Raw genomic sequence first — 14,070 nt, 5'->3', positions numbered from 1 at the left:
CCTGCTATCGGATTGAGCGAGGCACACTCAACGTTGACCTTTACTTCCTGGCCAACCCCCCCCCCCCCCTACTTTTTGTCCCTTTCTGTTTGCTTTTGTGTGGTTAGGATGCTAACTTTTCTTTTATCCGAAAAAAATCAGGTAAAAAAAGTTTAGATTCTTTTATTTCATTTGTTTGTTGGACTGATATATTTATGTTAAGTAATTTTTCGCTAACGAATGCCACTGACTATTCATTTTCTTCATAATCATTCACGGGTGGCTAGGCTGGTAAATGCTATTTCTACACTCCTGTTTACAGCACGCGTGCACTGCCGGGCATCCCTTATGATTTAACCAGTTGGTTGTTATTTTTTTCAGTCATAAGCTTTTTTTTTAATTAGCTGACTATTTGTGCACATTTTCTATCACAATGTTTATCAAGTGCCAGCCTGTAGTTTTTAATTGTGTTTTACAACACAGACATCGGCCCCTATAGTTCCCAAAAACAACTCCCTCTCTCTTTAGTGGAGGACCAGTGATGCCAGCAAAAGGAAAAGAACCATCACCATCATGCATAAGTAACAACTTGTTTAATTTCATTCCAAAAGATATAGAAAAGAGGCCTTGCAAAAAATATTACAGTATTGAATAAGTAAAGCATTGTCACGTGACCCTCAGCATGGTTTGTCAAATCATTCAAAGAGACATTTTGTTAGAATGTGTGTGCTTATCTGTACAGACATATCCAAACATACATAGTTGGCTGGGATGGGGCCACCACCGTGGTATTTAAATAACTCTTTATGAGGATCGCAAAAAGGCATTTTCAAATGTACAAAGCCCTAATTGTGATTTGGTAACTTGTTACCGAATCTCAATTTGGGTTTGCGAATCTGTATTTGGAAGGGGTGTGTTTAGGGTATCCCTTCCAAATACTGATTCGCATTGGTATATATGAATGTTTTGAGACCGAAATGCAGCCGCAAAACATTCACACTTCACAGTTAACTCAAAGTCGGTGGTAACCCATTCGCAAACGGGAATGGCTTTGAGAATGGTTGAACTTTTTTTTTTAAGACCAGGCAGTGTTCCAAGGGACCACCGCCTGCTCTTAAAAAAATGAAACTTGAACCTTCCATTTTTTTTCTTTTTAAACGCATCGCTTTTTATTTTACTTTAAGGAAAACAGGCTTGTTTAAAAAAAAAAGGGGGGGGGGTTGTCTTTTTTTAAGGCATCCACAGACATGGTGGTTGTTGACCCCAGCAGATCACCATCACTGTGATGGGAGCAAATCGTAGTGGGTCACAAATTGTGACTTACCCCATTAATATACATGAGGTTGTTCTAATGGTGACCCACTACGAATTACTATTTAAAGAATTGGGGCTAACGTACACTAGTGATAGTGATTACCAAATAGAGATTTTCAAAAACTTACTATTTGGTAATCGATATTAGTATGTTCGCACGTCTAGCCCTAAGTCCTCAAAAGCGTTATTGGCTAAACTGACAGACTTAAAGCAAGTGCTGAAATTCACTGGATGTTGCTGTTCAGCTGAAAGTGATACTCATGTCCCAGCATCTGATTTGTCTCTTCCTGCCCACACAAACTTTTTCAGTAACATCCTATTCATTTGTAACACATAGGCTGCTACCGAAGAATAGCTCATTGTCTAAATATTTTTAGCTCACTAACCAAAGAAAGTGCAGACAAACACAACTTGCCCAGAGCAACGAACTCCAGTTATGTGTTTAGGATTTGGTTCCAAAGTAGTCCTAGGAGCACAACTTGGAACAGTGGCAACCCAACACCCTTTAGCCCGAGTTTGAGCACTCTGTAAACTGCCTTCACACCCTACAGCCTTCATTTCTGTCTCTTTGGGATTACTGGTTACCCCCTTCTGCCCCATCAAGTAACATCCTCCTTCAAACAGGCTGTGAGGGATGAAGGTCCCACACCCTGTAAGTTATTACCATACCAGTGATGCCATAAAAACGCCATCAACCAGTGTGGCATAACAGAAGTGGAGGGAAGTGAGCCCTGGGATACTCCTAGGAACCCAAGACATCCTCAAGTCCTCTCCTGAACAAGTAGGTTCACTGCAAAGTGTTCATTGATTCCTGCCAGGTCATATACTTCCAGAGGCCGCCACTGTTCAATGATTGTGTTAAAGGTCTTAGAGATCTAGGCTGGATGTACAACGATCTGTGCAATGGACCTTTGGAAGCATTCAGTGTGTGCTTGTGGGAAGTCTTAGTCCCTCGTCCATTGTAAATGTCAAGCAGCATGGCATCATAGATGGATGAACCATAGAGTTTGGATGAGAGGCAAACGATTATCATCAGATCATACCTTCTAAAGAAGTTGTAATGCAACAGCTATTTGCAGGGACAATCCATACCCATACATTGGAAGGGCGGAGCTGACCAGTGGGACTAGAAATGCAAGAGTCCATCCATGTTCCAAAGATAGTCTTGAAACTTGAGTTTTACAGCTAAATTCTTCGAAATTTTGCAAAATACATACCTGGTGTCTCTTACCTGATTGAATCCTACACACCAGGCAACATTAGACATATATATATATATATATATATATCTATTACCTACTGGCGGTCGCCAGTAGGTTGTTATAGTTAGGATTTTTTTCAATGTTAAATCTCAAAATTCTATTTGGAATAACTTTGGCGCCGGTTGACGAATCTGACTGAAAATTTCCTCAAAATGGCCTCGCGGCGTTCCGGTCCTTCCCTGAAAGTTTGGGGGGGATTTGTCAAGCGGGGGCAGAGATAAAAGGGGGTCCCAAAACGCGTTTTCCCCATGTTAATTTCCATAGGGCGGTCGATTTCACTTTTAGCCCGAACGGCTGAATAGATTTCCACCAAATTTGGCAAAATTGTAGGGACTGGTAGCCCGATGTGCCTTTGCTATGTCTCAAGATATGTGTTCCAGTGGATTTTGAGTAATTTAGGTTCAAAAAAGTATATATATCTATAGGCGTGCTCCGGTGCGCGCACCGGGGAGCGCACCAGGCGCGACACGTGACTTGCGCGCGGAAAGCTAATTGGCTCACGGGTGTCTGTAAACATTCGAAACAGTCCGGAGCGGCCGCCATCTTGTGTCTCGGTAGGATCGAGACACAAGAGGTGACATAAAAAAAGGGAGAAATGACTATAAGGGGGCAGGGTAGACCCCCTCCTAACCCCCTAGGTTTAATGTGGGGGCTAAAATAGGGTCCCGCTGGGCATTTTTTAAAAATATTTTTTTTCGATTTGCGCGGGGGGAGCGCCCGGTACGCGCACCGGGAAGCGCACCGGGGAGCGAAGCACGGGGAAAATTCAGGACCTTATTTATGAAGGCCTTGCGACAGTTTTGCGCGCCTGTGCGTCACTTTTTGTGACGCACCAGCGGTGTAAAAAAATGTGCATCGTTGCGCTATATTTAAAAAGTGACGCATCTAGGTAGATGGGTCACTTTTTAAAACCCTGCGCCACATTATACTTGCGTCAGGTATAATGTATGCAGAGGGGGCGTTCCCCCGCAAAAAGCTTGGTAATAGCGACGCAGTGAAATCTATGAGATTTCACTGCGTCACTTTTAGGATGCTGTTGCGTCAAAATCTTGTGCCTGCCTCACAGCAGGTGTAAGACTGACGCAAGACCATTCACAAGGTGCTTTCCCCATGTGAAAGGACACATTACTGGAGTTGCGTCACTTTTGTGACGCACTCCAGCAATGCGTTACTTTTGTGTTTACAGATATGTCAGAAATACTGACGTATCTGTAACTCCTTGCGACATGATTCGTCATACATTAAATATGACACATCTGGAATGTTGTAAGGAGTGCGCACAGAAAAGTGACGCATCGCACCAGCGGTGTAAAAAAATGCGCCTCGTTGCGTTATATTTAAAAAGTGACCCATCTAGGTAGATGGGTCACTTTTTAAAACCCTACGCCACATTACACCTTCGTCAGGTATAAAGTATGCAGAGGGGGCGTTCCCCCGCAAAAAGCTTCATAATAGCGGCGCAGTGAAATCTATGAGATTTCACTGTGTCACTTTTAGGATGCTGTTGCGTCAAAATCTTGCACCTGCCTCACAGCAGGTGTAAGACTGACGCAAGATCTTTCACATGGTGCTTTCCCCATGTGAAAGGACGCATTACTGGAGTTGTCACTTTTGGGACGCACTCCTGCAATGTGTCACTTTTGTGTTTACAGATACGTCAGAAATACTGACGTACCTGTAACTCCTTGTGACATGATTCGTCATACATTAAATATGACACATCTGGAATGTCGTAAGGAGTGCGCACAGAAAAGTGACGCATCGCTGTTTTCACGCAGCGATGCGTCACTTTTCAGAAATGAGGCCTCCAGTTTATTCACTGTGTCACCTCTACGACCCTTTCTTGCGTCAATACGTCCCTTTTGTATACATTACACCTGACGTAGGAATAATGTGGCGCAGGGGTTTACAAAGTGACGCATTTACCTAGATGCGCCACTTTGTAAATATGAATAAATAAGGTGCATTTTTTATTGGACTGATGCGTCACAAAAAGTGATGCTTTGGTGGCGTTAAAGTGATGCATGGCTTCATAAATGAGGCCTTCTGCCTTCAACTCCAGCAATGCATCTTTTCTTATCCTTCCACACCCCTGTTCCTTTTCAACATTTTCTTTGAATATCAACATTTCCCATATTCACTCTTCTTCTCCTTACTTTCTTTCCTAACACTCACCTTCTTTCGGTCCTCCTACTTCACTTCCTTTCTCCTCTCATACCTTTCTGTTCTTTCTTACTCATTTTCCTTTCCATTATCAATGCACTCTATTTCACTTACTCTTTTTCATTTTTTTAAGAATATAGCTCTTTGATGAGAATTGGAGGTAGTTCAGAGAAAAAAACTTTTTGTTTTCTTCTTTTTTCTAAACAGGAACAAAAACAGGGAATGGAAACTGCTCAACAGGAGCAAAAAAAACAACAAAAAAATTAGGGGTGGGAAGGGCAGCGATGGTTTTCTAATGCTCGAACCATGAGCTGTACACTTTGTTCTCCAAAGGTAAGCAGTTGATTGCAGTATCTGCATCTGAGGGCACCATGGTTAAAAGCAGGTTGAATGTTCGGAACCAGCTCTTGTGATCTCCCCCTCCCAGAAGAAGTTGCTCCTCCGGTGGATGTAGAGGCCCCATCACTGGGAACCTCTTGTGCCAGAGCCCTGACACTTTCCCAGGCAAAATTCTGGGGGTGCTTCCTCTCCACATGTCGGATCATTGTGAAGTTTCCAAATGAGTATTTTTTTAAGGGGTTACCCCGTGACAGCACTTCTTTGCAGATCCTGCACTCCACTTTTGGAGCATTCACCTTTTTTTGGTTAGGTGGGATTTTAAAAAATTTCCAAATAAAATGTTCCTTAACTTTTCGTTGAGGAGGCTCTTCATTGATAAATTCAGGCACTTCATCACTGCTGGATTGTCTGGCAGCCATGGTAAAACCAAGAAATATCCAGGAGCAAAAAGGCAGGTCTTGCAGTCACAAAAGTGAAAGAAGAAGTGAAGGAAATGGGTGGGGATTTCATTCTTTGTAAAAAAAACTGTTAGCAACCAATGAAAAGTGTTATTTTAAGGTCACATGACTTGACGCGCTAACGCTGTGCGCTCCGGAGCGCTTCTGGGTGCGCACACGCGGCGCGAACGTAGGCGCTTCCGGGGCGCATACGCGGCGCGAACGTAGGCGCTTCCGGGGGCGTACACGCGGCGCGAACTTAGGCGCTTCCAGGGCGCACACGCGGCGCGAATGTAGGCGCTTCCGGGGGCGCTTACGTTGCGCGCCGAAGTGACGTCATCATAGTTTTACAGAAATGCATAATCATTTTCCTTATTAAAAAAACTGCTTTTATTTGTATGGTACGAAATGTTTTGCGTTATTATTAACTTTTCATTCAAATTTTTTTCACGAACGGAAGTAGCGCTCTGGGTGCGCTTTCCGCAGAGCTTACCAGAGAGCTTACCGGAGCGCGCACCCAGAACACAACAGGAAAAAATGATTAAAAAAAACTTAAAAATTAATACTTGCACAAAACAGCAAATTGTAAAAAAAAAACATAGGTTAGAAACTCGATATAGAAAGGAATTAGCATTTAAAAAACCTATGAAATTCACTGAAAAAACCATACGTTTCACACCAGTTATAGTTAGGAATTAGCATTTAAAAAACCTAATAAATTCACTGAAAAACCATAGGTTTCACACCAGTTATAGTTAGCTGGAAATTTTATTGACATAAAACCATTGAAATTCCCACGTTATAGTTAGTTGGACTCACTATAACTTGCGCGCCTGCAATGCACTGCTGATGACGTCACATATTACATCACTCATGACATGGTCAGTGACATCACTCATGACATCACAAGGACAGAGCCAACGCAATTGCAAAGCACATGGAACTGAGTCACAATGGTGATTGGAAACAACTTCGCTTTTGGGGCATTGAAACCATGAATTTGTCAGTAAGGGGTGGCCACCATGAGAAATCCCTTCGACAGAAAGAATCCAAGCATATTTTGAGCTTCAGGACAATGACACCTTTTGGGCTAAACCAGTCAGAGGAACTGTACATACATTTGTAAATATTACTGTAGAAATCCAACAACTATGAACTTTGAACCTTCCATACAATGTCATCCCGCTACCATGATCCACTTGAACACATTTTGTCCCCTCACTCACCACTACCTCACATTTTTCACCCTTGTAAATAACTCACAGTCTCAATAGATTGTTTTGTTTGGTTGAAATTCTCAATAAGTTTGCCCACTGGAGGGCTGTACTTGGACATAGAGACTGAATGGGCAATTCATGAATAGCCCACTGGAGGGCAGCATCCCCAGTTCGATCATTGATTGTACTGTATTGTACTATATTCCATCATGAATAATGAATGTCAATTGATTGCCTTGTTTCTCAATTTGAATTTTGACAAATGAATTGTATTATTCATGGGTACAACGTCACACTCCCCTAATTTTGTTAAAAAACCTTGGTTACAAAACTGAGAAACCAATTGGGACGGCCAAAAACTACAGGTCCCAAAATGCTTAGCGTAAGTGGGTGGACTTGGCCAAAAAGAAGGTGTGTTTTCAAATATACGTTGTCCCCTCTAAAACTGTGAGTGTCCAGCACTAAACTGACCGTGACCAAGGCAGCGGACGCTGCCGAAACGCGTCGGTTGTTTTCTGTTTGAACCCCCCATGGATTTGTAAAGCAAAAATAAACATCTCACAAATGAACTAAGCGACTGATAGTCCGTTCCTTTCTGCGACTCCACGTCCCCGGAATCGGGGAAACCCTGTTGAAATTGTCAGCGGCTGGCTCTGCCGCAGGAGAAACGCGATCAGGAAAAGCAGCGCCTTACGAGGGAAAGGCGAGCCAAGCGGAGGATATATATATATAAACATTCTGTAGAATCTAAGAAGACAACAAGTCTTACACTGATTGTATGTTTATTTTACCAATGCTTTTATTGGGTTCAAAGATGTACATGTAGTGAATAGATAGCTAAATAAGGAATGCCATACCATCTACATTTCACACTAATCCTGCGGAATGCACCTCACCGGATACATTCATTCTACTGACGGCCATGGCACTCACAGAATTATGTGGCCATTGCTAATCATTTGTCCCGAAATCTTTGTCAATTAACCTTGTCATTCCTATATTGTCATATGAGATGTGATGTGTAAAGTAATTTATGGCATTCAAGATGCAGTTTAGTGCTATGCAGAATGCTGTCAGCAATGCATTGGGAGGAGTTAGGATTACATGGCTTCTTAACAGCTGCTTTACCAGTTCATTAGTTTCCAATTCCTTTTGGACTGAGTAAGACTTGTACATCTCCAATGTGAGTCTGCAAGCCCACACTTTAGCACTTCCTGAACACCAAAAACATAAAAATAAACAATGCTACTTTAATTGAAGTTTTAAAAATATAGATCTATTCATTATTTTACTCACTTTGCTTTGTTTTATTTTATGTATACAGCATCTGCGCCTAAATGTGATATTTGAGAAACAATCACCAAACATTGAAACGGTACAAAATAAATAACACAATACAAGTGTACAAAGACTGTAACAGAGCTAGGCTCGAAAAGCAAATTAGAAAGTTTCAGGGCAAGCCAACCAGAGGAGATGGGATTTCTTAGATTCCTGAGAAATATGCAAGGAAGTGGAGGGGTATGCAGACAGAGTTCCACAACATAGGGGAGGGGCAGTTCCACAGCGTAGGGGTCGTAAACCATGGGGAGGACGATGGAGACCAGTCTAAACTGAGAGGTAGAACTAAAGGAATGAGAAGGGTTACAGAGTTAGAGACGAAAATTATGGTAATGAGATGCTAATGCTATGAAAAAATATAAAGACCATGCATAAGAAACACAGTTGAAGATGAAATTAGAAAGGTAGCCAGGGAAGTGAGATAAGAAAGGGAGAGTCTTGGAGTGGAAATGGTGGGGTTAAAGATCGATTTAAGAGGAGTAAGTGAATAAGAAGGGAGGAGCAATTAGCAGAGTAAAACAATAGTTATTGCTGGATAAAATGAATGCTTTAGATGACTGGAGAGTCAGGCGTGATTGAATCTTACAAAAGTTGTATAGCTAAAAGCGACTGGAGCTAGAATAAGTGGAAACGTGCAATGAGGCGACAGTAGAATTGTAGGCAAAGCTCAGATTGTGGCAGAAGAGGAAAGAAAAAATGAGAGGCACAGATAGAAAAAGGAAGAGGGACATAATGATGAGACCCTATGGAAGCAAAGATTTTCAATCCTCAAGTGATTGAGATTTGATGTGTGAGAAGACAGCCAGGAGTTATCTGCTATAGTAAGAGGTGAAATTGTGTCATGAAGAGAAAGGATGAGACAGAAAAAAGAGATGAAGAGCTTGAATTCATCATCAGAAGATAAGAAAGGTTAAAGGAAGTAATGATCCCTTAGATGAGAGGTGTAGATTGAAAAAAGATAAAAAGATAAAGGGGGTTGGTGTGAGGATGGTGGATCTCCACTTAAGGAGGCACTGGTGGCCAATGCCCAGCCTTCAGGCAGTCCTGGCTGGACTTGGTGACTGGAGCCATCTAACGGAGTAGAGGGATCACGATTATTAGCGGGTGCCAATGATACTGCAATCTCTAGGTGAGGTAGTGCACTCAATGTCAGACACGCTTCTCACCGGTAGGTCAGGTTTTGGATTCCAAATCTCGCCCATACTGATTAGATAGTTTCTGGCTTTGCAGAGTAGTTTGCATCTGCTACTACTCCAGGAAGATTCCTGGAATAAATAATTGGTACATGGGCCTCTGTATTACTGAGCCTCCACTGGAAGACTGTCAGTCTGCTCACTGGCGCATGTACCTTTTCACAGCAAGGTTGAGCTACATGGTTGTTTGTCTACCATCTGATGCCTGTACCTGTTTGCAAGGAAGGGCTCCCTAAACTTATAGCGGTTGTGTGTTTCTTAACAATAGGATATGTTGAATGTAGGCCGCTTATTGCAGGTTAAGTACTACTCATTTTGTAGGACAAAATGCCTTTTGTGTGTTATTAAAGGTTAAGACTTTAAGCTATGGATAGAAGTGCAGACGTAACAATGCGATGTTTGCATGAAGGTTCAAGCAGGGAGCCTTTCCACAAGACATGGCGAAAGGTAATGGGGAGGTGGAGACTCAGGAACGCATTCACTGGAAAAATCCCTTGCAACTGTGTTGCTGCTTATACCCTGCTCATTGAGTGCCATAGCTGGCGGCACGTCTCTGAAGTGATAATATTACCTACAGATGTAGCGTTACCTCCTGGTTGTTCCTTTTATGGATGTCCATTTACCAACGTGTTTGTGTTAGTGATAATCATTTACAGTATTTCTCTGGAGTTGTGAATTCACAGTAATAACAAAAAAATTTGACTTGATCCGATAACTGCCCGTTTTTTGCTCGAAAATAGATTTACCATGAACTGGGGGCTGTGGATGAGCTTTCGTCTGCACCAGTAATCTCCTCCGCCTAATGAAGTGAAAAGGCCCTTTATGGATCCCAAACTACAGTATTTTTTAAGGAAGCGGGTTTGAGCCCGGAGGCCAACTTAACATTGAGACAAATCAGGAAATAGCATATGTATATTTTAGTTTGCCCACTTGTTGCATTTAGAAAAAAATGCAGCATTATAAGGGGACGTTATATTTCGCTGCGTGCTCGCAACTGTAAACTCCAGTATGTGTGTGAATATCTTGTATTTTTCAAAACGATCTGCTCTCTTGTTCTGATTCTCTCTTGCCGCATTCTCCTGTCAAGCCCACTTCATAAACGGGAGCAGCTGGAGGCCTTTTCATTGGTATTCAGGGATTATCCCCCTTCAGGCTTTTAATAAGCCCTGATGCTTGAAATGGCGGCTAGGGTGCGCTCGGAGACAATTACTATTCAGTGCTGGGGGCTGAGGGCTCTTCAGTGGCCCAGATGGCTAGGGTTCAGTGGGTTGCAAGTCCTCGTCCTCCCCAGAGCAGATCACTGGAGCTGAGAGGTTATTTGACTGTTGTGAGCACGGCGAGGGGGGCGGGGGTGGGCGAGACCTCAAACTGCGGGTTAGACCGTATCAATTTACAGATAATCAGCGCTGTAAAAGCAGCACTTTAATCACCCCACTGCAGATGCAGTAATATAACCCCGGGACCGCATGGTGCTCTCGTGCGAGGGCTAGGCGTTATTTAGACAGATAACGCCACGCACATTCCCAACAACGTCTGTTATATTGTTTTGTTTACTCTGGGCGATGGATGGCGTTGTGGCTGCCAGCGAGCACTGAGCTGAATCCGTCACTGCTGAGACCGACAGGGCCGGAATGGCAAGTGTTACCGGGGACCAGATGGGCTGCCTGTCGGGGAGAGGTCTCGAGCAGCAGAAGTGACCTTCACACGGCCAATTTTTTAGCAGGAACAGATAAATGTTTCAATCTGCTCGTGGCCATGGCTGCCGCTGTGCTTCCAGCGCGCGTCGGAAGGAAGCTGAGCGCAGCGGCGGGCTTCCGTTTCCGGTGGGGTCAGCCGCGAGGCGGGAGAGTTGGCGGGTGGAATTTCGGGTCAGTAAGTTGCCGCTGATTAGCCCGGTGGCGTGTTGATGAGGGGCAGAGGGGCGCCTTCCATCTCCTGCTCTGCCTGGCTGGGCAGTCCCGGATGAAGGTGCTTATTACCGAGCAGCTGTTCCCCGTCTGGGTGGACAGACATTATTTTTTTTTATTTTAATCTTTATTCCCCCTGATGGCAAGGAAGCTAATTTGCGCCTTTCTGGATGAAGGCTAATGTTTGCTTAAACGAGCTCAGAGGTGCTCTGCATAAACTGACTGCTGGCCCCTGTTCTCGTTGGCTCTTGCAAGGCAATCTTCTAAGATCCAATTTGCTCAAATATAATGCATATTTACCTCATAAAAATAAAAACGAGTAAAATAATATGCACAGTCGATTTCAAGTGTCCGATGCATATGTATCTGACACAGCAAATAGAGGTAGATGTTAGCTGCCCATCTCTCCCTCCCACATACTGCTGTAGCTTTTTGCATGCGTCAGACACATTTTTGCTTGTTCTGAGGATCATGCAGTTTGGACGTACTACCAGTGGCTCTTACGGCCTCAATGATGTGTTATTGTAACATAAAGCATGGAACGTGGCATTCGGTGCATGGACGAACACTGCACAGTAGCCACAGACAGTACTAAAGAGCAGCTGGTTCAAGTTATTGGCCTCGGCAACTGATGAAGCTTAAAGGTGTGTATCTCCCGGTACATGGGCGTTGGATCCCCGGTAAAGAAAGGATTTACTGCACAAAACTACCCAGCATTGCAGGGTGTAAAAGCTGATACAATGACTTCACTGCAAAGGCATCCGAATATTTCTAAGCGAGTTAAGTACTTGCTGGTGATGTCTTGCATATATTTGTAAGTCACGATTTAGAGTCTCTGGCGGGCCAGTTCAGTCTTTCATCCTTCCAAGATGAATCAGTCAATTACCATTATATTCAGTTATAAATGTGTTTTAGAAATCACAAAAATGTGTTAACACTATTTAAACAGCGTTCTTATTGTGGCAGTGGTTGTAGCAGAAGATATTTTTATGACAACAGTTATCCATGGATCATTGTGTCCACTTTGGCAGCCTTTAAAGATCCTAATGGCTCTTTGTTGAGTTGGAACTCTCCGTTTGTAGTGTGCATGGTATTTGACTGCGTTTTGAATATCTAGCTTTGCAACTTCAAAGTGGGGTTCCTAATTAATGGATTTTTTACTTAGAAATTGACCTTGCATTCTGACTCTCCAATATCAGTGGTCCCTTGACGCCTAAAATAATAGGACTAGAGGATTATCATGCATAGGCTTTCACAAACCTTTCTTTGTATGAACTTTGAACGAAAAGCACACCAGGGCACATGTTGAAAAATATATGTATGAACTAACAAACATGTAAACACAGTCTCCTCTGCCTGCTTCCACACCCTAAGCATTCTTTGCAAGATCTTCAGGTAGCTCCGAGTCGACACCAGAAGGATCGTCACACAGGCCCTAGTTACCAGCGGGCTAGACTACTGGAACACAATATGCGTAGGAATCACTGCACGCCTCATGAAGCGACTACAAACCATACAAAACTCAGCAGCAAAACTAATCCTCAACCTCCCCAGGCACACTCATATCACACAACACCTCAAGTTGCTACATTGGCTCCCAACCCAAAGAGATGCCAGTTCAAAATGCTGACCCACGTATACAAGGCCCTGTACTAAGAAGGACCAGCATACATCAACAAACGTATGGCCTTCCACCAGCCAAGCAGACACCTGCGGTCCGCCTCCCTCTTCCTCACGGACACCCCCTGGATCCGCTGAAGCAACAGCGAACGATGCTCTTTCTCACACTTGGCAGCCAAAGCTTGGAACAACCTTCCCCTGCACCTCAGGACATCCTCATCACTACAGGAATTCAAGAAGGGGCTCAAAACATGGCTGTTCGAATAACAAAGAACAACCAAGCAGGTAGCAACTCCATCGCCTTGAGCCCCACATGGGTTTTTTGCCACGCTATATAAATGATTGATTGATTGATGTATGTCCATGCACTTGTCTTAATACCAGGTTATAGAGGCAGAAGCTATATTGGAGTGGCATTTGATAGATCTGTAGACTAGAGACGTACTGCACGCAGTGTGAAGTAAATGTTCCTTAAAGTCATTGTAGGTACCCCTTGTTCTAAGGGTATGCCGACCAAGACACCCACATAGTATAGCTGTCTAGACCAAATTTGACTGCAATTGCTTTTTGAGAAGTGGTCCCTGAGAGCATAACCCATTGAGCTGGGTGCTTTGGAAACATGTTCATCGGCCCCTATGCAACCAAATTGGGACCCTCCACAGGGTCGAAACTTTTTTAATTTGTATGTTGTATGAATTGTGTGGTATGGTACGAATGAGGATGAATAATAGTACTATACTGGTAGTGGATGATGAGTCAGAATTAACTAATTTCTATGTTTTCTGGGCTGTCCTATGTTATACAAATGGAGTGATGCCTATAAAAAATTACTTATGAAAACTTAGTTCATTACATGTATCATAAATGTATGTACCTGTGTAACATATTTTAGAGATATATGTCTATACAAAAAAATATATAACTAACTTGCACAATAACATTTTTTGTAATTTAGAAAACGTCTGTTGATCAAATTTTGTCTAGACAGCTGTATACTATGTGGGTGTCTTGGTAACATAGAACCTTAATGGTCGTTTACGAAATTGAATAGGTCGGCTTCTACCCTTATAGGTTTCTTCATTCCTCCCTCCTCTTGGACCTAAATGTAATTCAGGGAGGGCATTTTCTCTTTATTAGGTACCCCTGGTTCTTCCTTGGTGAAGGGTTCACCACCTTAGTGTTAAGGAAGAGACAAGTAATCAAAGATTAAACTGGTGGGTGGGTGATTTTCAACCAGTGTACTTTCTTGGTGGAGCAATTATGAAGGAACAAAAGCAGAAATGTCCTGTCAAAGAACTTGT

General features: G+C 43.1%; 1 protein-coding gene across 2 annotated transcripts in view; it reads left to right on the top strand.

Annotated features, from left to right (window-relative positions):
- Positions 1 to 14,070, top strand: part of EFNA5 (ephrin A5) — a 424,468-nt gene that overhangs the window by 33,022 nt on the left and 377,376 nt on the right. The window lies entirely within an intron of this gene.

Source organism: Lissotriton vulgaris, chromosome 3_1, assembly GCF_964263255.1.
Source record: "Lissotriton vulgaris chromosome 3_1, aLisVul1.2, whole genome shotgun sequence".
Classification (NCBI taxonomy): domain Eukaryota; kingdom Metazoa; phylum Chordata; class Amphibia; order Caudata; family Salamandridae; genus Lissotriton; species Lissotriton vulgaris.
The sequence above is the reverse complement of the archived record's forward strand: the minus strand, read 5'-3'. Positions and strand labels throughout refer to the sequence as shown.